Genomic DNA, 23,096 nt, shown 5'->3' on the forward strand with positions numbered 1-23,096 from the left:
ATGCACGAGCAGGTGCATCGCAAACCATTGATGACAGTTGTAAAGTTAACCTCACTCCTTCAAATTCAAATCCATTGGCCAATTCATTTACTTCAGCGATGAAGTCTTCAAGATACTCAGTTAGCGAGGTAGGTTTACATGTACCACAAAATAAGCCTATTGTCACTGGTTCCTCTTGTCTGATATTTTGCAGTGTTCCTAGAATGGGCCAGAACTGTGTTGCTGAGCTCTTGAAGAGGGGCAAACCATCAATGTTGACCTGAAGCTCCAGCGTGTCAATGCTGCTCAGAATGTCGATGTTCTGGTGTAGCACCTCTGTAATGGATTCCAGCAATCCGAAATGGTAATATTGGCCACCAGCCTTGTCTTGTATTTCAGGGTTCAAACGCATTGTTCCCAGCAATGTCCTTGAGTCTTTTGGCAGATTTAAACTATGCTGACGCAGTATATCTAATAATGAATTCAATGCAACGTGTGTGATTTTTTTTTGTTCAGCTGCCCAAGTTGCCAAATCGTCTTCCAGGGAAGTTGGATCAGATTCGGACTCCGTGTCTGATTCACTGTCGTCAAGAACACTTGCCATATTGACACCTTCATTCTCATCAATATGAGAGACACAGTCCATAAATGTGTCTTCATCCTCAGTTAGACATTGACAGGTATTGTCACTGTGCATGCAGCCCAACTCCTCTCCCCAAGCTGTAGTTTGTATTGTCTGCAGTTGTTGATCCACCTTGTCCTTTGCTCTTCTTCTCAGTGTCCAATAGGATAGTTCATTGCAAGCCATAGTTTTAAGACCTTAACAGAAAAAAAACCCTTTTTTGTTGTTTGTTGACTGGCCTACCAAGACTAGACTAACTAAACTGCATTAACACAACTGATGTACATACACTTCAAAACATCCTCACTTGCACTCAAAGGATGAAGACTTCAGATGCAAAAGCCTCTAAGCTCCGTCTGAAATTTTCTGAATGTGAGTTTCTTTAGCAGGCTCCTATGTTTTTAATGGAGATGAACAGGACCTTTACCTTTCCATTAAAGTGAAATTACTGAACCTAAGAAATGTCTGATAAAAATGCTCTTTTCATAGGAAATTGTCAGACGGCCCTTAGAGGGTTTTGCATATTAAGTCTACACAGGCACAAAAGTTTAAGACTGGTAAGAAAGACATGTATATAGCTTTTGAAATAAGTATCTTATGCAAAAAAAAAAAAATAAACAAAATTGTTATTTTTTACAATTTAAAATAATTGTATGTAAATATCTAAAAATGTTATTTATTCCAGGGATGATGGTGATAATCCTTTGATAATAAAAAATGTTACTTGGGCATTTAATCAAATTAGAATGATTTCCGAAGAATCATGTGACACTGGAGTAATGATGCTGAACATTCAGCTTTGCCTCCCAGGAATAAATAGCATTTTAAAATTAAAAGTTATTTTAATTTGTTATACAATTTGACGTTTTACTGAATTTTTTTTATTAAATAAATTGAGTATTTAGTTAGTTTATATTGTGGAGTATAAATAAGACAAACACATGTTCTTGTTATAGCAAGATATTTTCTTCTTGCTGTCTAAATGCATTTATGTATTTTATATTCTTCAATCGAATCTTCAGATGATAGTATTGAATTAGTCTCTCGCGAGAAGTGAATTCCGATTCTCTTGTTTCAGGGCATGCGATTGGCTGTTCGATGCTGATGTCACTTTTTCGTGTGTGTGTGCGCGCGCGCGCTCCGGGCTCCGGATCAGGTGAGTGGAGAGGAGTTCGAGACGAGTCGACGGAGAGCGTTGATGTGTGTCATCGTCATGAAGGTAATCGTGTTTAACACGACATGTTAACATGCATGTTAGGAAATAGTGTGTCTTGCATAATGACCATCATATATGTTTAGTGCTTGTTTAACTTAATTCATGCACGCTTGTGTTATCGGGCCTCTCTCTCCCTCGTGCACACATCGTCCCTACATTGGGCCGCTAATGGCGGTTTTCCACTGCATGGTACGGCTCACTTAACACAGTTAATTTGGAGGAGTGAAGGAAAATGAATAAGCGATTTCGGACAGCCGTTGAGTGTGCAAAATTGGACTGATTGTACACTCGATAACGTCCACTAACGTTAAGGTTTCGGAAACCAGTGTTAAGTAGCACAGTGCTTCACATTTGTACGTTAACTTTTCTCATCGTCTAACGTTAACCAGGGGCGTCCAATTTTGCTCCTGTTGAGCCTTTGTCCTGAAGAATTCAGCTCCAACCCCAATTAAACACCTTAACAACCGGTAATCAAGCTTTTATTAGCTGTGTTGAGGCGAGTTGGAGCTAAACTCTACGGGACAGCGGCCTTCCAGGGCCGAGTTTGGACGCCCCGGTCTAAACCAATCAGAACAGCTTTTTTTTCCCGCTCCATGTGTCGTCACTCACAGCTGTTTTGTGAGGAAAGTAAATAAACGCACCCTAATCTTTTCCGGTATTTGTTTTTAGTGTTTGTATTCGTGGTTTATTGTGTCTGTGTGTTCTATTAATGTATAATAATTCTTTATAATAAACTTCAACATATCAAAAGGCTGCTTAATTCATACTTACCAACAATTTGACGAACTGACGACGAACTAACGACAAACTACAAACAAACTAAAGCCGGCTTATAATGAATGAATAAAACAACAGAAGTGAAAACACGTATAACGAATGAACAGATACAAAATATATACAGTTAATTGCTAATTACAGGTTATTGATGCAAGAAAATTCATAAAAATGTTGAGGGTACAGTATGCTGAGTAAATAATAACGGTCATCTGATGCAAATTACAATGGTCGTCGTATATATATAGCCTAAGGTCACGTGACATTCATTCAGTTTATTTTATTTTATTTATTTATTTATTTATTTATTTATTCTGAGCTACATAATAAAAATCCAATGTGCTCATGACTAGTGTTTATTAATTTGGCTACATTTTAATGTATTGCTTAGTAGAAAATTAAATTGTTTTATTTTTGTCCTTGCTTATGAGGTTGATAGAAGTTACCCACTTTTGTTCCAACAGAGGATGAAATTTCAAATCACAATGCATATCGTATCTGCACCCAAGTATCGTGATAGTATCGAATCGGGAGTTGTATTTATTATGTTATATCTAGTAGTTATTAATTGTTACTAGCATAACATTTTATTCAACAACCAATCCTGAAAAACATAATTTAATGATATAAAATATGATAATTTAATTTATGGAAGAATTCAGCCATGGAAGGTCATGTACTAGTGATTTTACTTTTTGTTTTAATACTGTTTATTTACAGTGTATTTTATTCTGCTTACCTGACTCAGAACTGCAGAACTCCAGTCCTGATTGGCTGTGGCACCTCCATCGGCGACTGATCTTTGTATGGAACCGCTGTGAGAGGCCATCATTTTGCTATAGATCTTGTCTCTTCTCCCACAAACTCCACTATCAGGTACTTTATTTTAAATTTTTTTTTTTTTTGTTGCAGTAATGATGTATTTAATCTACAGATTTTCACAGTCAACAACACCTCTTGCAGTTCAAAACGCTTCTGCTACGTCATACACTTCGTCAGTTACGCTTTCAAATTTAATATGCAAGGCAGTCTGTCAGAAGATAGTTTTACTTTATAAAGAATTAAAAATGGATATTTTTATTACAAAATCCCATCGATTCACTTCAGAAGGCCTTTATTAACCCCTGGAGCCGTGTGGAGCACTTTTATAACGGATGGATGTGCTTCTGTTGGTTTCAGTTGGCCCCCCCATTGACTACCATTATAAAGCTTGGAAGAACCAGAATAAATTAAAATAACTCTGATTATATTCTGTAACGGTCACTTTTTAAGGGCGTAAAGCTTGTTTATGCCCTTAAGAAAAGGAAAATCTGTCAAATAATTTTTTTTTTTTAAAGAAATGTTCATTTAAAATAATAATTATTAAAATAAAATTTTATTAAAATAAAATAATAATCTCTGTTAATAATCTGTTAGACAGAACTTTAATCGCACAAGATTTGTCAACACAGAAAACATTTAATCATTGGATAGGTTTTGTTTTGTTTATTGAAAGTGTTTTTCATGTCAGCTGAATGGACGGAACGCTTTTCAAGGAAGATAAGGCAATGGAATAGGGCTGGGCGATTTAAATCGCGATATTGTCATGCGCATCTCGTCAGTAAAGCCGGTTCCTTGATTAGTAGTAAATCGCCATCACCTGCTTTCAGATGGAGCGGCATTTAGGGCTGAGGAGATAATTAAGTGATTAATTTAGTGATGATGATTGAGCATTATTGAAGACACCTGATGTTAACAAGCAGAATCGCTGAAGAAGAAAATCACAAATTGTAAGTTACCATTAAGGTGATGGGTGTTTGCTTTAGTTGGGCTCTAGACCATTATATGTTTACTTTAATATTTACTGTTGTTTGTCTGCTGTTATTGATTTATAACAGTTAAATGAACAAAGTAAAATGTTATCTTATAGTGTTGGTTATGTTTTGCCAATAAAACATATATTAAGATAGTTTGGTTTAACTTGTTAGCAGCAGTTTAGTGATTCTTCAGCCTATGATTATCAGTACTTTACTTATAATTCAAAATATTTATTAACCATTGTTCTGATAAAAAAGACATTCAGACATATCCATTTAAAACACAGACATCAATAATCAGCCTGTGAATCTCAACAATGGTGACAATAATAAAGCATGTTGCAGTGGCTGCCACCAATCACAACTCATTAATGGCTCCCATCATGCATTGCGGTATGAATAAATTATGATCTGAATTGTCTTCTATGTAATTTACTTTTCCTCATTGAATATTTTGCTCCTCACCATTGTTGAGATGCATAGACTGAATCTTGACATCTGTGTGTGCCTAAAATAATGATTTTTTTTTTTTTAAACAACTTTAAAGAAATCCTTTATATTATATCAAAAATTCTGGGCATTTATTCAGATTCACAGTTATGCTGTAAGCAACAACATAAATCGAAGTCAGAAAGAAGAATTTTAATGAGTTCAGTGATCAAGTTCAAATGATGATTGTCATAATATAACCAACACCATCAGATCACTTTTTAGTCTTTGTTCAACTGGCAGTTTTAACTCAGATACAACCACCAAACAAAATCTAAAGTACACATAAAAGGGTCAGAGCCCAACTAAAGCAACTACCCATCACAATAATGGTAACTTACAATTAGCAATTTTCTCCTTCAGCGATTCTACTTGTTAACATCAGGTGTCTTCAATAATGTTCAATCATCACTAAATTAATCACTTAGTTATCTCATTAACTTAAACACTCTAGGTTTTAACACTGGAGGTTTTGCTGTGTACAAAGAGCCGTAGTTAACTGACAAGCTGAGCCATATCGCATTAAATATCGCTGGCGATACGTCCGCGATATTAATGCGATATGGCTCAGCTTGTCAGTTAACTACGGCTCTTTGTAGTAAATGCCGCTCCATCTGAAAGCAGGTGATGGTGATTTACTACTAATCAAGGAACCGGCTTTACTGATGAGATACGCATAACAATATCGCGATTTATTACATGGCTGGGCTGAATTCCCATGTAGAATGCGGTCTGTTATTTCTTGATAACAGACCGCTGTGAAGTATAACAGACCGTTGCCATGAAAAACAGCGCGTTGCTATGGACGCGGAACGGACTATTTTCTTTGGCGGAAGCAATACAATCGTTTTTAAATCAATAAACTCCTTTTTAAATCAATAATTCGTGGCAAATTATTTATTTATTTTGTAGGTAGCCATGTAATAAGCGGGATAATGTATAGAGAGGCGGTCGTTATAGCGAATAACAACCCCTTCAGGCTGATTCAAGACCCCTCCGCTTCGCGTCGGGGTCCTGTTCAGCCTGTCGGGGTTGTTATTCGCTATAACGACCGCCTCTCTATACATTATCCCTTACTTAAATCGCCCAGCCCTACAATGGAATTTTTTTTTTTTTTAGCACAACACCCAGCAGTAATTCAGGAAAAAAAAATAGCCGAATGCTTCATGTGAAACTTCGGTCTTCCGATCTTTTACCATCGTGTCAATTCTCAATTGATTTTGATTAATATGCGCGAGGGAGTGAGAGAGAACAAGACAGTTTGAAGACGGTGTGGGAGCGCGCGCACCTCTCTCTCTTCTCGTTCTTTCAGTCATACTACATCACTCACCAATCAAATAAGGTCTTGGCGAGACAAAAAATCGCTTGTGTTGTGAGAGAGACGCGTGAGTGACAGAGACGGAGGGAGAGCAGGGAAAGGAAATGCAGCTGAATGAATACGCTGCATGTTTTAAATGGCGTATTTTTTTTTATAACAAAACGCAATATGTGGCGGCCGGTGTTTATTCTGTGGCGCACCGCCACGAATTAGTCTATGTGTGGGAAACACTGGAGTGGACTGCCATAACATCAATGAAAAACATCACTGCAGGCTTCAACATGGCTGTTTACGATTAGAAATGTCAAACAAATTTAGCCTACGTAGGTGATAGTAGACCGTAGCCCGAATCTGTATCTCTATGCATGAAACTGTCTGAACTGTCTGATCGTGACGAGTAGGCATGGGCCGATATAAGATTCTGACGGTATGATAACCTTGGATAAAAATATCACGGTATCACGGTATTGTAATTACTGCTTTACAATAGAGATGCACCGATTACAATTTTCTAGGCCGATTTCCGATTTTTCATTGAGTTTGACCTGCCGATACCGATTTTAGCCGATTCCGATTTAATTTTTTTCTAACCACTTTACAGCACACACAAATATTTATTTTCGATCCTTTCTTTAACCCTTTCACGCACAAGTTTAAAATATTCTAACTGACACCCCCAGAGTGAGTTTTTTCAAGGCGAACGTTCCCTTTAATGTTTCCATGGCGACGCGTCACGCGATACACCGAAGTCTACTGTATGACAGATGTGTCGCTTTTATTTCGCTTTTCCTTTTTTATTCAAAATATTCACAAACATGCTTACCATGTCATCAATCAGCCTATCTGATATTCCGATTCTCACATAAGTTACGTGTAAGTGAGTGTGTTTGGTCGTTTAAAAATCAATAATCTTGATCTATAACATGAGATGGGCGCCGCAATGTTGTCCTGTCAGTCGGATTTACAGCACGTGAATTCAGTTTCTCCCGAAATGAATGCAAGAAAGTGGCCGGTGAACTGAGAAGAATAGAGTAAACTTTATAGTTACTTCCACTATGTTTGTCTGATATGAATAACACATGTCGGCAAATTATATTTGAATAGATTGTTATTGCTGCTTCCACAGACATCAGTGTGTATTTTACAAACTCCAAATGTATTGTTTTACTCGTGCTTGTGTATTTAAATATCTGAAACCTAAAATAAACATTATGAGGTTGAAAACACTGCTTAGTTGTGATATATGACAGCGCTGAATGCGTCCGACTCTGGCTCAGCGCCAGCCAACGCGCGAAAGCACAGTTTGAATCTGGCAGTATTGCGACGTCACTGAACATTATAAATGTGGCACCGTAACGTTACTCTCAGGGGCACAGAAATAAAAATCCCATATATGAGACCGAACCGCTCAAAAGGTTAATCATGCGGCGCCCGAGTGCATTTGACCGGCATAAAATCGGCATATGTCAGACTGACCGGCCGGTCGCCAGTCATGGCCGATCACGTGAAAATCGGCCAATTCCGGTCACCAGCCGATCAATCGGTGCATCTCTACTTTACAATGTTATATTTAAATGTCTGGGTAAAAAAAACAACTTTTTTTTTTTTCCAACTGAACACAGTATATTTTATTTTAGGAAACATATAGAACGTTTTGTAACATTGAACATCAGGCAAAATAATTAAAATAAATAATTTAATCTTCTTAACTAAATTAAATTGCAGTCACTTGTGTGAGCCTAATCCTGTAGCTCAACAATAATCAACATAAATAAACATAAATAAAATTTTCAAAAACCTCCTTCTAAATGGAAAAAATGCAATCACTAATCAAAACAAAAACATGACCATTTGGCACAGTTCCAAAAATAAATAAATATATAAATAAATAAATGTAGTCATTTTAGCAGCTCAGCAATTTTTGTGGACATGTACATCTTGGGGATTTCATTCTTTGAAAAGAATTTTCTTGATGGCACTTTGTATAAAGGTGTTGCTGTTTTCATTAGTTTTAAAAAAACAGGTTTCTCCACAGTTTGAAAAGGCATCATGTATTTTGCAATAAAGTATGCCACCGCACTGTTCAGGTCCTTTGCAGCCTTGGATGTGGGTGCATAAGCAAGCTGTTTCTCAAAAGTTTCTTGGATTGTTGGCTAACCTGCAGCTTTTGAGGAGGATGGTCCTTTGCTGCTGAAGCCACAGCTGCTCTACAAAGAAGAAAAACAAAGACTGACATGTTAAAATTTAAGCTAAATCTGTAACTAGTCATTTTTTCACTTCATCTTTTAATCAGTATACTTTTAAAAAATATTTTCAATGTGGTCATTTACAAGATTTAACAAAAACAACTAATTACATTATTTAATTTGTGTGTGTAAAAACAAATAGTACTGCTAAAAATATCAAAATAATGCTCTAAAATAAATTTTAATTTCAGTGTTGATGCATATTAACGCAGAGTGCGAGTGTACTGCACACATGCACACACACACAGTCTCATCAGTTCACGAACACTCAAAGACACATGAGAGCAAGCGAGGAGTTTTTTTTGTTTTTTTTTTAATGGCGTGATTTTGAAAAGATGTTAACGTGGCAGAAGGCTTAAAAGCAAAGATGTGATTTTATCCTTAACTTAATTGTTGTACTAATGTTCAATCACAGAAACGTAACGTTAGTACATATAGTCTGCTATTCCCCACTCTGTAAAGTAACGTGCAAGAGGAAATTATTTGATGTTAGCTAATGTTTATTAATTAGCCGTGTTTAGGGTTGGGTACCGAAACCCGGTTCCAATAGAGAACCGGTTCCGACGTAAACGGTAGTAACCAGACCGAATAAGAACGAAACTTTCGGTGCCTGACGTTTTTTACCGCCCCCTATAAAACATCTCGCGGCACGAATGATCCAATAATAAAACATCTCCAGTAAACCAGCAGAGCATTTAGTTCGTTTGTTAAATAAGAGAGGATCTAACGCTGAAATGTGTTTTTTAAATCAAGTGATCAAAGTGCTCGTTGCCGCTGCGATCAGTGGCGCGGATACAGTGTTTTCTCTTGTGGCTCGCGCACACTGCACTGTCTTCATTCGGACGCGCGCTTCAATACGTTGCGGAGATCTATCTATTTATGAGGCGCCGTCTATGATTATGTGCGCGGAGAGTTTGTGTGTGCGTGCTCGCGTCTCATATGAGTGTGTGCGCGAGTTTGTGTGTGTGGGTGCTCGTGTCTCACATGAGTAGGCTACGTGTGTGGAGAGTTTGTGTGTGTGTGTGTGCTCGTGTCTCAGATGTGTGTGTGTGTGTGTGTGTGTGTGTGTGTGCGCTCGCGTCTCAGATGAGTATGTGCGCGGAGAGTTCCGCGTGTCTCGTGTGTGTAGAGTTTGCTTGTGTGTGCGTGAGCGACTTTAGATGTGACGTTGTGCATTTCATATGTATTAGTTTTAGCATTCAGCAGTATACATGTATGTGTGACTACTTATGTGTATGCAAGGGTTTCATATGTGCGTGAATGAAGTGAACCTCTGACACGCTTGACTAAAGTTCAAGTTCAGCTGCCAACTGCAAATCTTGCATATTAAGTATGAAGTATATCAGTATCAAGTATATTTATATGAGGCTATACTGTGTGTGTTAAACATTTATGCTCAGTGTCAGATATTTCTCTGTTTTGTAAAAGTCATAATATGAGAAGACAAAATTTTGATCTTAACTCAAGTGTTTTCGCCTACATCAGTAGCCTTTTAAACGGCACATTTTTTCATTTAATCAGAAATCAGAAAATCTTTTTCAGAAAATCTCACACACACACACACACACACACACACACACACACACACACACACAGAGGTATTATTTTTTTGATAAAGTGTGTGCGGTTTCGTTTTCTTAAGTACCGTTTCAAGAACCGTTTAAGCACCGGAACCGTTTGAAAAATACCGAGTAGGTACTGGTATCGGATAAAACCCAACCGATACCCAACCCTAGCCGTGTTATCTGACTCGGTAACTTAGATGTTTGCAAAAGTTCATTTCAAGACAGCTTTAAGTTAACAACTCACCTTGAATTTAGCGAATAGTGCTGGATGGTGCTCCCGTAGATGAGAAATCATATTTGATGTATTGCCTCCTTTAGCAGCGACTCTTTTTAAACATGATTTGCATGTCGCTTGACCTTCCTCTTCCAAGCCGTGGCCGTCAGAATTTTTCCGGTACCCAAAAAAAATCCCACACCGCTGACTTGGTCTTTTTTGATGGGGGGAAAAGTTGTGGGGGTTCACCTCCTTCGGCCATCCTGAACTTAAATTACTGCTGAGTCTCTGACTGCGGATCACGTGCACAATCACATACACGCGCCTGCCAGCAGTAACCGGTGGGGGAGGGGCTGCATTGTTTTCGCTGCAGGTACGCACACACACAATCTAGTAGGGAGTCCTGCGCTTTCACTTTGACGACACAAAAAATGCACATATCGTAGGAACGGTATAACTTTTTTTGTTTGCGGTTTTGAAACCGTGACTTTTTCAAACCGCGATAAACCTTGAAACCGGTTATCATCCCATGCCTAGTGACGAGCTGGACGCGCTCAGAGAGAAGACCGTTAAAATCAATTCCCTATTCGAAACTTGTGTTGGTTGGTCCGATCGATTGTGCAATCGATTTTCGAACGTAAAGTGACAGCCCTACTTCCGATGCGCCCTAAAAAAAATTTAAACAAGAATATGTAGAAAAAATGTATATATTTTCAATCGTTTTCTTAAGAAGAGTAAACAGCCTGTCCATCCTCTCCCTACTCTCCTGTGCTCTCCTCGCCTCTGCCTCCCTCTCTAGTTGCCCTCTGTCTCGCCTCTGCCTTCGTGCTCCTGATGCTGCTGCCCCTGGCTCCTCCTCATCGTGGGCACCCACTACTAAATTAGTAAGTTCATAAATAAAAGTAAAATACCAATAAATTACGTTATTGGTACGTCATGTGTGTTGCTATTTATCAGGAGCAGTTTCCATGTTTCTTTACCAGTTCTTCTAAGTATTGTGTATCACCATGGTAGCCTAATTGTTGTTTGTTTCCGTAACAAAATGCCACTTACTGGTTATTTTGTATATTTTTATATGACTGGTGGCTCATACCAAGATTGTATTAACACAAACTAGTTTGGGACTGCTATGTAATAGCTTAACCTCGCAGTGCCTACTGTCAATCAGTATTTGTGATATTCTTATTTTATTTTTTTTAATAAGTAAAGGGGGACAGAACTTGTGTGTCAACAATTTTTGTGTAAACAAATGTATTATAATAGGCCTATATAATTCCTAAAAAGGTGGGTCGCGGCTTGATGACCATGGGGAAATGTGGGTCCCATGGCCAAACTATTCAAAACATCATTCAATGTTGTGATAATCGTAATTAATAATCACAATTACAATTTCAAGGGAATAATCAACAATTATCATTTTTGTCATAGTTGTTCAGTCCTACCTATTAAAATAAAATGTGAATGCATTTGACATTAATTTGTGTTTTACTTGTTTGTTTATATCCATAATTAATTGATACCTGATTACCTTACAAGAATTTTTGGCTAAAAAGTCACTGAATCGATTTCAAGTCAATGAATCGTTTCGGATCGTATCGTTCTAAATGAACCAATATCGTCCTTGAATCGTATCAACAACCATGAATCGCGAATCGAATCGAATCGTTGTTAAAACGAATCGTTACACCCCTAATAAATACCTTTCGGTAAGTTGTACTGCATCTTTAAATAAAAAGTAACAGATGATCGGTTTACTTGAACTGAGGCGCTACAGCGATCGGTCACGTCACATTTACAAGCGCCAAAACGGTATTTGCTGTCTGAATTTCGCAATAAAATGTACAGAACCTGTGAAAGTAACCTAGTCTGTCTGTCTCCGTGTACACTTTGCTCCGTGATTTTTCTCTGCGTGAGAAAATGGATGTGAGGCACGAGAGCATGTAAAAAGTGTCAATTGCGAGTCTCACACTGAATGCATAGTGTTGACACCCCTGCTTTTAGAAGGGGGATAAATCGACGGCAGCGTTCCTCCTTTCGCCATGCTTCTTCTCCATGTGAGGATTGTTTACATTAGACTGAGTGCTCATGGCGCGCATGCACACAGAGCTAATACATGTGGGGATTGTTTACATCAGAGTGCGCACATGTTTCGCGCAGCATATACGCGGTGTTTGTTTAAGTGGTTGATGGAAAATAAGCTAATGCCCGTTGTATAAATATAAATTCTGATCTATTATTTTTCATGGTATTTTAAAGTGCACGCGATAACAATATCGTGCATATTCATTACCGCGATTTATCGCATTACCGAATACCGGCATAAGTCTACTTGCATTTAAATGTGAATTTGCTGTCCACCACTGAACTCTAGTCTAAAAAAAAAGTAGTCCCTGACCACAAACAGCAACAGAAGTTACATACATTATTTCAGCAAAAATCTATCTTTTATGAGTGAGTCAGTCGGTAAAGACTAGGGCATTGGAAAACCCCTTTAGTGTTAAAATTACAGGACATTCAAATGGATTCTCACTCACTTTCTCAATCCCTCACAATAATTGACTCTAGCTTCAATATCAATGAACAATATCAATGAGATCAAACATGTTTAAGTTGCTAAGAGTGGTTGCTAGGGGTGTTGTGTACTAGTGACACATAGAACCGTTGGGTGAAGCATCTGTCAAATTTGAACTAGCAGCAGCTTTTATGACTGGAGAAGCTAGGATTATTTGAGTCAGGCATAATCACAAAACTGACAGGAGCAGAGAAAGTGCTTCTAATAACCAAGCATGTAGTTTATCGTGGTTAGCCCTGTCAGATACTTTGACAGATGCGTGTGGACTTGACTCGTTTCTCCAGTGTATAACTTGCATTTGATGGTTGTGTGTTGATGGGAGTGCAATAATTCTGACTAAAACATAAGTTTTGCTAAAATATTTATGAAATGTAGGTTTAATATTCTACATGTATTTATGAGCCGTAACTGTAAACGGGGTATACATGTACAGTGTTTCCCACAGAATTAGATTCTATTTGCGGTGGTGTGGTGTTTGGGGACCGGGGGGGGGGGGGGGGGGGGGTTGGGGGTGATTAAGTTAAATATATCATATATATACATATATATATATATATATATATATATATATATATGTGTTTATATATACATCATATATATAAACTTTATATATATATCATATATTTTTATTGACAAGTACACATTCCCATTGCCAACAGTTAGTGTCAGATAACTTAAAGACTTTGCCATTGCTACACTTTCTATGCTACGACTGCTCCACAGACTTTTTGTTGCAAATTTTGCTCACACACAAACCTGGAACTGGACACACACACACACACACACACACACACACACACACACACACACACAACTCACAAACTTACTGACACACTCAAACACAGGCTCACACACTCAAACACAGGCTCACACACACACACATTCAAAAAGACTCACACACACACAAAGATTTAAACACAGACACACACTCACACTCACACACATTCAGACCCCAACACATACTCAGACACACACAGGCTCACACACACACACCAAACTGGACCTGGAGGTGGACACACACAGACTCAGACACACACACACACACGCACGCACGCACACCTGGAGATTGAGGTGGACAAAAACCAACACACACCAACCTGAACCTGGAGATAATAATAATATAATGTCAAGTCTGGTGGCTGTGATATGAACCTACCAACGTCCGTTGCAATGATTTTTGGAATGACTGATCGCGAGAGGAACAAATTACGTTTTAGTCGCATATAACATCGGTTAATGGAAACGCCGTCATTTCGCAATAGTTGTAACGGATATTTAGAAAAAAAAATCGCAAAAGTTTTGCGCGAATCTGTAATGAAACGCGACCGCGCTTAACATCTAGACAACTTCTCAGGGTGTACTCACACTAGGTACGGTTGCCATGAACCGGGCCCGAGTACGATTGTCCCCCCTCCCCACTCCCCCACTGGCCTGCACTCACATAGGGTTTCAGCATTCGTGCCGGAGCACGCTTACGTCATTATGGTGTGACGGTTTCGGGATAAACAGGAAGAGCGGCGCATCGCTCTGAGTCCATCGCTCTGTTTACTTTGTGGATAATTTTGAGTCGTTTGGTCCACAGCCCTCTCACAGCCTGTTGTTAAACATATCTATCGCCTTTGTGGCACGAAAATTTTCACGTAATCGTGCTGCTCGTATGAGGAGGTTTGCGTCACGCGTCCTGTTCCGTGCTCCAGCACGGTTAGCGCTCACACTGCATGCGAACCGCGCCCGAGTCCAACTGAACCGTGCTCTGGCCCACCTCTTCCAACCGGGCCAGGGCCGGCTAATCGAGCCGCGCCCGGGCACGGTTCGGAGCACTCACACTAGTCAAACGAACCGCGCTTTGGTGGTCAAACGCACTCGGGCACGGTTCAAACTGGCTAGTGTGAGTACACCCTCAGAGTTATGTTGAGCAACAGTGTTCATTATACTAACCATTCAACTCCGGATTGATTCTGGAATCTTCGCTGGGGAATAAGCATTAAGCACCGGCAACAATCCGCCCTCTACATGCTCATGTTTTGATTCAGATCGTGCGGTAAGAGAAGGAGGGGCTAGTCGTGCCTCCATTGTCAGTTTGTGAGGGAGAGGGGGAGCAAGCAGCGCGAATAAAATAAAATTTCACCCATATTAAATAGTTAAAAAATCTGAATCAATCCGTGGCGGTCAGCGTTGATATGTGGCGGGCCGCCACAAATTAATGAATGTATGGGAAACCCTGGTGTAATTACCACAATTGTTACATGTAATACAATGGCTATGCTCATTTACTTCTTTCAGACGAGTGAATATGTGCAACACCGTGTCCTAACCAGACTATTTCTGCGACGTCACCGCTGGAACAGAAAGTATGATGATTTCAGGTATAGTAATGTATATGTGCATTATTTAATGTTATACTACAGGGCCGTTGAATGCTTGAATCTGATTGGTTGACGAACGTTCTAAGGTGTGCATTATTTTCAGGGAAACGCACAGCTAAAGTAGTTCCAGGCAGGTCTTGACCACATTACAGTTCCATATCACCAAAGATATCACTTCGCGTAGTTAACGGTAATAACAGAAAATAGGATACAATTCATAACAAGAAAAAACATTTAGCCCCATGCGCTTGATCTGGAATTTTCAATGTCTAGCTGTCTAATTTTCAATGTCTTTCAATGTCTAGTATATTCCTATCTATAATCAATAGAAAATTAATCTGAATATAGGCAAAATAAATGGATAATCCTGCAGCACGGATTATTATTGCAGATAATATAACAAATAAATAATTATTGATAGGCCTACTTGTTAAAAGGGCTTTGTGTTTCATTTATTTGGCTAGTCTGTCATCTGTCAATAATAGAAAAAGAAGAATGAATTCGAATTAATTAAAAGGAATTGAATTAATAAATAAATAATAATATTGACGCACATGCTTTTCTGTCTCATTATTGCAACATCTCTCTCTCTCTAATAACTGCATTAATAACTGGGGACACACTTTAAGGCCGGTTATGAATGTAATTTGATACGTATGACTGATCATGCCCAAACGCGTGTTCAGCGTGTTCAGTCTGTGTTCAAAGTCTGTGTTTAAAATCTGCTGCAGTCGATGAAAACAGTCAGAGAATGTGTCAGCTAGTCATGTGTCCCCAGCATTAGTCTGCTATCAGTGGCTCAAACCTCCGCTACTAACTCTAAAATGACGTTCTGGAATTAGCAACGGAGGCATTGGATTAGATGCGTAAGAAATTAGTCCTACGTACAAGAGCGTTTTAATGACAAAAACTTTAAAAACGTCTTGAAATACATAATCTGAATTATTTTTCTAATAATTCAATGGCCTGTCGTCAATTATTCCTTAAAAGAGTATGCAAGTTTGAAAATCATTTTGTTTGTCTTTTATAGCTGTACTGAAAGCAACTCACCTGTGAACAAAAAAAGTGAACAAGAACGTTCAAACTGTTTGTTAACAGACAATTGTTTCAGTAACTCTATGTATTTTTAATAATGTTAAAAAGGTGTAATATTCATGGATTTGTGTATTTATCCATTTCGTTGAGTGCTTGGAGCTTGCTGAGCGCGCGCTCTTCTGATTGGCTGTGATTTTTACCACTGTGACAAATTTTTGTCGCTAGAATCTTATGGTGTCTGGTTAGGACACGGTGCTGCTCCTACCAGTTAACATTTGATCTCAGCAATACTGGTAAATGAGCAAAACAAAGTGTTTTTTTTTTTTTTTTTTTTAAGGTGCTCAAAGTGATGTTGGGTGACGTCACTTCTTGTTGACGCTGAAAGTTTTGTCAAACAAAACGGAGGCTAGCTCGACCCTCCCTCCTCCTCATCCGCACACTAACCCCCCAAATCCTTCTTGTTGGTTATTGGCTGGAACATTTTGTTGGGTTTCGTGGTGCGGGTTAGCCCAGTTTGTTTTTGTTGCCGTTTGTGGAGCCTGGGCTGTCTACAGAGGCTACGTTTCTTTACAGTTTTCAGGGGACAGGCAGCTAGCGGATGGTGAGGAGATGTTCGCTGTATGTGATAGGGGTGTCAAAATTTATCGTTTGTACGATGCATCGCGATGCAGACGAGGACAATTCGGTATCGGTTCAGTAATAGACCATAACCATAACCGATTATTATGTACTGACGCTTTTCTGACGTCATTTGTCGCGTACGTGCTTTGTCGCGGTAGCATACAATGGCAGAGGGAGGTGAGACGCGAGTGCGAGTAATTAAAAATGCTCCAACTACTTTTAAAGCCTACATCTGGGCACATTTCGGCTTTTATGAACAACCTGGTAAGCACGACCTGCAGAAGACACGCGCTGTGTGCGCTCATGTCACACACAAATTGAATATGCAGGAGGCAATACCACTAACTTGATAAACCACGTTAGCCGTTTTCACCCCGAGCTGTTAACGCCTGGCAGAGTCTGACTGCTTTAGAGATGCGCGGATGAGCTCCAACGTCACCCGAATCCGTAGCCAAAAATAAATCATCCACCCTGACCCGCCCCAATAACTTTCTCTGATTTAAGTATCCGCACCCGATGGTCAAATTACACTTATTCTGTGGTGTTATGCGTGATTATAAATGGATGATCGTCACCTTCAACAGCGGATTCAGCGACGGTTGATGCGCGCGTCTTTAATGGTAACATAATACACTGATTAATGAGCGCTGCTTTTAAATGAACATTTCTTTAAAACAAAATGTATTTGACAGATTTTCCTTTTCTTAATGGCATAAACAAGCTTTACTCCCTTGAAACTTAAACTGGAATGTCACTGTTTGAACAGGCGTGCACACACACGCGCGCACACATTACTTTTGAAGAAAAATTTCAAATTGAGGATGCGGTGCATCGCGATGCATTGTGATATCGAATTGAACTGAATCGATGACATGATAATCGTAATCGAACCGAACCGTGAGACCAGTGTCGGTTCACACTCCTAGTATGTGACACATGTTTTGGCCTAAAAAATGTGACATCGCTTAGAGCACCTTTAATTTTTAAATTAAATACTGTGAGAATCATGTTCAATCTGATTTCAATTCCACAGCTGTTTAGTATCTATTAAGGAGGTTGTTGACAGTATTGTGTTCATGTTTCTACCAATGTTGTTTGTGAGAAATAAGTATTTTAACCCACAGTAACTTTCCTTATAGAATGCTCTAACATCTTTTTCATTTTCTTTTCTCTACCAAACAGCTCAGGAGATAGTTGATCCTCAGATGCACAGATCTACCTCTAGTCCACCTTCATTCCCACACCCACCTGGCCATCAATGTTTCATTAAATAATAAATATGCAATAAAATAATAAATATGCAGTCCATAGCCAGTGTCTGCCATGCACGATCTGTTCCTTGTTCATTGCAAATGTTTTAGATTGTTCTATTAAAGCTCATTATAATCTTTGAGAACGGTATTATGGTAGCTGCAACACTTCCTAGGGAAGGGATCTTTCGTGTAGGTGTTCTGGCAGAACTCGTCCAGCAGGAGTAAGTTCTGTGTCATATCGCTCCAAGATCCTCCAATCAGCACCAGCTCATCAGCAGAAGCCAGACTTTGTGACTATATTCACCTTTATGCTCTCAGCAGTTACTACATTACATTGTGTATATTGTGTCCTTAATTTTTTTAATATATTTAAAGTTGAATCAACTCTCTGGAAAGTAAATGTCATTAAATATTAAATATGTGAGGTAATATGAATCAAATTAACATTTGCATATTGTTTACTCCTAAGGCTTCTTCCTCGTATATCTACAAGGGTTTTCTTAACCATTGCCAGCTTTGCCTTGCTCATTGGGAGTTTGTAAGCATCATTATTTGGAACAAAATATGAAAATGGATTGGTGTGTGTTTAACTATTTCCGTGCATGGCATAGTCAAAGAACCACCTGACACAAAGCCATGGATCATGGAATAAATTAAATTGTTACTCAAATTATCAAGCTTGTTATGCTACACTTTACGTTCTAAGCAGCAGCCAGGCATGGTAGTCTAAGGGTCTAATTTATGCTTTCTGCAAAATACATTCAGATTTGTATCCAGTAAGGATAAAGTTGCCCTTAACAAATCATTGAAAGCATTATTTAAATAAATCCATGTGTGTAATGCTAATATATTTTTCTGTACTGAAAAAAAAAAAAAAGCTAAGTGTCCTTCGTAAATATATGTAGTAAGACAAAATGAAAAAATGGTGAAACTGCATTAGCCAACGCAAAATCTCTTCGGTAAAACTCAGTTTTGTTTTCACATGTACTGGTAAGGGGAAAATGCAACAATGTTTTTAATGCTTGTCGAATTGTATGCTGATCAACGACGAACAATGAGCCATGTATGTATAATTATTTAAATATATATATATTCCGTGTTTTGGATGCGAGTGGCACAATGCAAGCCAGACACTCGCGGCTGCGTCTGATCTGCTCGATCCGCGTGGCAGCATGCAATTTAAAATATTTAAGATTCATCGTATAGACATCGTATAGAGGTAAGGAAGACGGCTCATTAATATTAAAAAACGGTCGTTCGAATGCGATGTTTACCAGACGCTACGATCTTTCAAAGACGTCTCCGCGATGTACGTGTGCTATCTGGGTTGGCTAACGTTCCAGAAACGTGGTGGGCACGTCCTCAAAAGACGTCGCTGGTTTATCCCATGGAGAACGTTGTAGAGACGTGGTCAACTGGTCTCCAGATAACTTTCCAGATAATTTCAATTATATAAATAAATGCATTACAAATATTATCCTAGTGATACTATGCCATTTGGATATTATATGGAACATTTATTTAATTCATCAAAGATTTTATTAAGTTATCTGGTGACCAGTTGACCACGTCTCTACAACGTTCTCCATGGGATAAACTAGCGACGTCTTTTGAGGACGTGCCCACCACGTTTCTGGAACGTTAGCCAAGATTCTAAAAAATGGAACTTTACCACGACGTCCTCACAACGTTGTCATAAAGTAATGTCACGCTAACCAAATGACGACTAACTGACGACGTCGTCACAACGTACTGTGTTAGCTGGGCATGTCTTTTAACTATTATAATATTTCGAAGGGCAAAAATAGGAACTTTTAATTGGCTTTACATCATCAACTGTAGTCGCGACTTGGTACTGTAAGCAGCATAACGTTATAGCATTACCTCCCCAGCCTGAGCTAACCATAGACAGTATATGAGCTAACTCGATCACGTCGAGCTAGGTGGTGATTTCAGATAGACAGGCTCCTGAGCTCCACTCACGCCCCGCCTCTTTGCCCATTTTCTGTTATCCGGGAGTGACGCGAGGCCAAGATGGCGACGGCCGGCTCCGCCCACTTTAGGCTTCAAAAACGGTCTTCAGAAACCTACGGGTGACGTCACGGATACTACGTCCATATTTTTTTACAGTCTATGGGTCATTCCACGAAATCGGTGCCTTTTCAACTTTAAAAATTTGAAAAATATAATTGTTTCAAACTGATTTTTTTCAATACCAATTAATTCAAGACATCTTAACGTGATACGAAATTGTGTTGGGCCATCTCAAGCTATGCCATTTATTATTTTATGACTGTTTATTTATTTCATGTTTTGATATTTTCCTCAGTCCTGTTACTGACTAAAGTGATACTATATATAATACTTCCAATTACAAATATGCAACAGTTTGCACATATTTAAGTAGTATTTTGGTCCCTCTTTTCATTCAGATTATGTCATATTTAAAAAAATATATGTTTTATATCATAATTGCCATTCAGATTACTAAAAATGTCCTATTTCAGGGATGACATCACATTACAATTAAGAAATATGTATACTTTGACAAGACATTTATTTTAAAAAGGGTCTTGTCCAAAATGCAGTATAGTACATGTTACTATGGTGAGATCTGTTTGACTGTCAAATGTCATTTTTCTTTTAAAATATCAAATTAATGACGGTAACAAGACTGAGCTCTCAATAACCAAGAGGGTCTTTAGTCACCTATTGTTTGCCATTGCAGTTAATTGCATGCATTATGGACAAGAGTTATGAACTTATTTACGTACTAGTTACCTATGGAACATTAGGCCATGACAATCTGCTTCCATATGGGAGGTAATCTAGAATTACAGAAACTGAGACGGACTAAATCCAGAAGAACTGCGGGAATGTCTCCGAGATGCTTGAAGAAACCTTCCTGCAAAGCTACCTGAAAAACTATGCGCAAGTGTACTTGGACAAAAGCCGTTTTAAATGCAAATGGTTGTTACACCATATTGATTTGAATTAGTTAATAGAAGTTTTATTTTTGAAAGCATTCTCACTTTACAGCATTTTAACACAAGTGCAGTACTTTTCATAGTAGCTTTGCAGGAAGGTTTCTTCAAGCGTCTCGGAGACATTCTTCTGGATTTAGTCTCTCTCAGTTTCTTCTGTTTCTTCATGACGGACTCGATGATGGTGAGATCAGATCATTCCGGCTGTTGTCAGACTCCTTGTGCATACACAAATCTCACTGGATTATTACAGTTAATGGCAAAAAGAATGTTTGAAAATGTAAACTGATATTTCCTACTGACACAATACAGCAAAAGATATAAATAACTGACTTAAAACCATTTGGTTGATTTAAATCAACTTTGGACGTATAAAATGTATAAAAACGTTCCCTCCTCTCTGGATCCTGGTCTGCTTCTCAGCTGCAGTTAATGACATGTTACTAACAACTGTAAAAGTGTATAACAAATTAAGTGGTGTTAATTCTATGCAAATAAGACAAAGTACAAAGTAAGGTGCATAAGTATACAAATGAAAAAACGATACAGAAACAAACAATGGTAACTAAGCAGCATGTGCTTGATGCTCATATGCTGCTGACTCGTATGTCGCTGGTTTTAGCTTAAAAATACACAAAATAACCTTTATAAATGTCTATGTCCCTGAGTTGTTGTACTAATACTTAAATTGCAATTGAATGTAAATATCAAATACACTGTCTATGACCTAGTTATGCAGCTGGGCTAGAATCTATGCCCCCTATTGCTCTGGTATAGTAACAGGACTGATGGTAACAGGACTGATGATTTGATGCTAATATGCTAATTTCTAGCTAACAGGTCAATGTCAGAAAGGTGCATGGTATGCAATCTGAAAGGTTATTACTTCTAGATTTTGGTAATATCAGGATTAATAAATAATTGTTTATATGTACACTTTAAAAAATGGTAACAGGACTGATGTTGTATGCCGACCCCTCTCTAACAACCCTGACAAAACATGAAAAATAGAATATTTAAGAAGAGAGAAAATGACCCTTGCTTACACTGTAGAATCCACTTGCTCTAAATGATGTCACTTCCTTGAAATTATGTCACTTCTGGTTTGTACCATTATTTTATAGGGGGGTTTTGGTGTTAGTAACAGGACTGATATGAAATTAGGGGACAGTGATAAAATTACTTATATTTCTAAGAAAATATATATATTTATGTCAAAACCATTGCTTAACAATGAGATTGCACTTGAGACAATATAAAATTGTGAAAATTGTTTCATTTTACCAAGATTTTACAAATGAGAAGTCCTGTTGAAAAAGAACAACCATAGTGAGGGACAGGCCAAAATCCTTACCCATAGCATATAATATGTGATTTTAATTATTTAAAATTATATTTTATTGGCTTTTACCTGGTCTTATATTGATGCATATGATCTATAGTAACATTAAGTTTTTTAAATTACACATTTATTTGTTGTTAAAGCAACATTAGAACTGATTATTTGTAAGGGACGCAAAAGGCACCGATTTCACGGAATCACTCCTATGGTTCAGACGAGCGTTATGGGGGATGGGGGCAATCTGCGTGCATATGGTGACGAAAAAGTGTGTGAAGTAAAAGCGTACGCGACGAGAGCCACCGTGAGCAGATCGGTGCCTTCACTGTCTAGCAGACTTTTGCGTTTTTACCCGACGGGAACGCGACGGTGGAGCGTTTTTAAGATTCCCACTCTGGAGGGTGGTTTCACTTTTTGCGTTTTTAAGCCCCAAAAACGCCGTCGCCATCTAAACGAAAGGCACATCTGATAAAATATTTTTACGTTTTCACCCGCGAGCGTTCTCGTGTAAACGGGGCCTGAGGCGCACCCATTGTGCTAGCTTCATCCAGGAAAAAAATATCAGGGTTTTCTTTAGTATATAATTATGATTTCTTTTTGTAGAAATAGTATTTTCACAACGAATTAATTACTTGACCTGTAGCAAACCATTTTCTACCACTTAAATACTAACTTGCAAAAATTTTTCTCCCCTTAGAACCGAAAGC

The 23,096-nt window shown here is 38.5% G+C and overlaps 1 long non-coding RNA gene across 1 annotated transcript; it reads left to right on the forward strand.

The window, feature by feature from the left end:
* Positions 1 to 1,783: 1,783 nt before the first annotated feature.
* Positions 1,784 to 18,854, forward strand: LOC307147687. The gene is made up of 4 exons (XR_013819346.1): positions 1,784 to 1,820; positions 3,312 to 3,467; positions 15,075 to 15,157; positions 17,996 to 18,854. It is a non-coding gene; the product is annotated as an uncharacterized lncRNA (long non-coding RNA).
* Positions 18,855 to 23,096: the final 4,242 nt, after the last annotated feature.

This window comes from Squalius cephalus, assembly GCF_949319135.1.
Source record: "Squalius cephalus genome assembly, chromosome: 20".
In the NCBI taxonomy this organism is placed as follows: Eukaryota; Metazoa; Chordata; class Actinopteri; order Cypriniformes; family Leuciscidae; genus Squalius; species Squalius cephalus.